This window comes from Atractosteus spatula, chromosome 17 (genome assembly GCF_055471065.1).
Source record: "Atractosteus spatula isolate fAtrSpa1 chromosome 17, fAtrSpa1.hap1, whole genome shotgun sequence".
NCBI lineage: Eukaryota > Metazoa > Chordata > Actinopteri > Semionotiformes > Lepisosteidae > Atractosteus > Atractosteus spatula.
The window spans coordinates 1,751,176-1,754,545 of NC_142722.1; the positions used below are offsets into that span (position 1 = coordinate 1,751,176).

The 3,370-nt window shown below is 45.9% G+C and overlaps 1 pseudogene; it reads right to left on the reverse strand.

Annotated features, from left to right (window-relative positions):
* Positions 1-2,068: 2,068 nt before the first annotated feature.
* Positions 2,069-2,822, reverse strand: LOC148818820 (28S ribosomal RNA; annotated as a pseudogene; the record flags this gene model as incomplete).
* Between the last annotated feature and the right edge of the window lie 548 nt (positions 2,823-3,370).

Below are 3,370 nucleotides of genomic sequence, written 5' to 3' on the forward strand. Positions count from 1 at the left end.
TTTTGCTGAATGTCCTTTAGGATGCTCTGAAAGATGATGATGACGTTAGCCAGGCTGGGATCCTCCTTTCCTAGGTTGATGGCATTCAGGATGTATCACAGGAACCGGTTGATGTTTTTTATGTAATTAGCAATGGTTTTGTGAGACATTCCAGTCATCCTCAGTTGGTAAAAAAAAGTACGCATTTTGGGAATGTCCTTCACAAACATCAAGGAATCTGGAAATGTTGTCTATCTAAAAAAATGTTTTTAGGGTTTATTTTTAGAGTTGGCACAATCTCAGGTGGGTGAATTCTGTGCTAATAATTTAAAATATGTACTTTGTGAGTCTCTGCCCAGTTTTAAATACCTACCTCCTGAGAGCAGGTTACCATATCTAGGTCCTGTATAAGGTACCGTTTAAACCCAGCCAGGTGAGGAGCATCTAGAGCGTGTTTTCTGTATAGTCCATCCCGGGTCACTCTCTTCTGGAGAGCCTGCTGATAACTCTTAACTACTGGGGTCTTGTAGGGATTTACTGGAACAGGACCCAACCCCAAGTCCTTCCAGGGCACCTTCCTGCCGTTTAGCCACACTTCATTGAATTTTTTCACTTTGACATTTAGAGCACTAGGCAGAAATCACATTGCGTTGACACCCGCCGCGGGGCTTCACGATGCTTGGTTTTAATTAAACAGTCGAATTCCCCTGGTCCTCACCAGTTCTAAGCCAGCTGCTAGACATTGGCCAGCACCCCCCCGGGCAGGAGGGGGTTGACTGATCCACGCCGCAGCTGGGGAGATCCGCGCGAAGGGCCTGGCGCGTGTCCAGATTCGTTGCCATGGATGATGGCTTGCCCCCCTGGCATCCCGGCCATCCTGCGAGAAGGGGATGGAGGTCTTTGACCGGGCGCCCGAGAGTGGCCATGGCACACGGCGCCTCGTCCAGCCGAGACTCACGCCCAGCCCCGCTTCCCAACCCAGCCTGACCAATCCAGCCATAGAGGCAATCCTTATCCCAAAGTTATGGATCTGACTTGCTGACTTTCTTTACCTACATTGTTCTAACATGCCAGAGGCTGTTCACCTTGGAGACCTGCTGCATACTACAAGCTTAAAACTAAATGCACATGAAAGTATAGACTCAGATCTTTCATTTAATGTCTATTATCCCCAGTTTAAAAACTCAGCATCATGTCTGCATCCATAAAAATGCGTGGCCAATGTTTTTAAATACTGACCAAATGGATGTGTTTATGTCCCACTGTGTGGTCCATGTGTGCTTTGTCGCTATGTTCCCCACTTCCTGACCTTGATTGTTCTTCCTCCCCCATTGGCCCATCATTACACCATTGTTTCCGTATTATGTCATCATCAATTAGCTTCTCGGCCAATCAGATTGCAGTTTATTCAGTATATAACTTAGAGGTTTTCAGAAGGAAGAGCCCTTTCATTTGACTTATGTCCTGCTTGGCTTTGGTTTCGTTTCACTTTTGTTTTTTTTGGTGTGTGTGTGTGTTTCGTATAGCTTCGGCTTTGTTGGTTTGTTGGTTTGTGTTTGTCTCCTTGGACTTTCGTTTGTTTGTGTTATCTTTTATTTAGCCATTACCTTGCTCAGACGTATTGTATCAACCTCTGTGTTCTTTTGTACCCTGTTACTTGTGTCCAGTCTCGTTTTCCCTTTGGTATTCGTAGTTCACTTGTGTATTTGTGTGAACTTTTGTGTAGTGAATTAGTTTAGGCTGTTGATTTTTGTTTTAGAAACACTAGTTTAGGACGGGTGGGTGCCTTTTGTCTTGTATGGTTTTGGGTAGCTAGAGCGTTAGAAGATGCCGAAGACTGAGTGTTTTGGGTTTTCTTCTGTAGTAAGGTTAGCTTTCCCTCATTTTCTTAGCCAGCTCCATTTTGTTTGTTGTTTTCTTTTCTTTGGCACAGCTTGGAGACGACTCGGAGGGTCATCTGGTCACCCGGGGGACTTTGTGTGATTTTCCCCCTTACCGGCTAGTCTGAATGGTCCTAGGCAGTGGGTCACCGGGAGCACATGGGGCGTCCGGGCCTCCACCAGACCTCGCTTAGTCTGAAAGCGCAATAAAAGCTTCGATCGAGGGCTGACTTTCAATAGAAAATAGCGAGGTGGCTGCTCTGCTACGTACGGCACCCTGACCCAGAATTAGGTCATCTGTGAATGATTTATCTCATACTGAACAGGATTACTATTGCAACAACACATCATCAGTAGGGTAAAACTCACCTGTCTCGCGACAGTCTAAACCCAGCTCACATTCCCTATTAGTGGGTGAGCAATTCAACGCTTAGTGAATTCTGCGTCACAATGATAGGAAGAGCCGACATCGAAGGATCAAAAAGCGAAGTCGCCATGAACGCTTGGCCGCTATAAGCCAGTTATCCTTGTGGTAGCTTTTCTGACACCTCCTTCTTAAAACCCCAAAAGTCAGAAGGATCATGAGGCCCCACTTTCGCGGTCTGTATTCATACTGAAAATCAAGATCAAGCGAGCTTTTGCTCTTCTGCTCCACGGGAGGTTTCTGTCCTCCCTGAGCTCGCCTTAGGATACCTGCATTGCCATTTGACAGGTGTAAAACCCCAGTCAAACTCCCACCTGCTTCTGTCCCCGGAGCAGGTCGTGGCTGGCTCAGAAACAAGAGCCTGTATGGGGCTCCCCCTCCTGCCTCACCGGGTAAGTGAGGAAAAGATAAGAGTAGTGGTATTTCACTGGCAGCGCCCTCAGGAAGGGGGCCTCCCACTTTTTCTACACCTCTCATGTCTCTTCTCAGTGCCAGACTAGAGTCAAGCTCAATACAGTCTGCTTTCCCCGCTGATTCTGCCAAGCCCGTTCCCTTGGCTGTGGTTTCACTAGATTGTAGATAGGGACAGTGGGAATCTTGTTCATCCATTCATGCGCGTCACTAATTAGATGACAAGGTATTTGGCTATTTTATTTACCAGATTAACTGGTTTCTTTTCCAGGTTCATGGGCCCGTGCACATTGTCATCCAAATGACACCTGCATGACAGCATTTGGGAGATGATATAATCCACCTTTGAGGCTTTGAGTCTTCCCATGCTGATAGTAATCATTACGAGATCCCAAAGTCAGTGATGGGTTATCTAGTTTAAGTGCCATCCAGTCTTTTTTCAGTCCCAGCTTAGGTAGGGCTACATGGGGCGGAACCTAGCTAGTTGTTAGTGAGGAAAAAGAAGCTATAGCTGTGATTTTGTTCAGCTGTGAGGTTTACATTTTTCAATTTTTACAATTATTTTTACAGAGTTTAACAATTACATACACTTACATACATTTGTTACCTTTTATTATACCCACTTTTTTTTTCCGCCGATCATTGAAAGGATGTCAAGGGAGTATAGGAGGGCTCT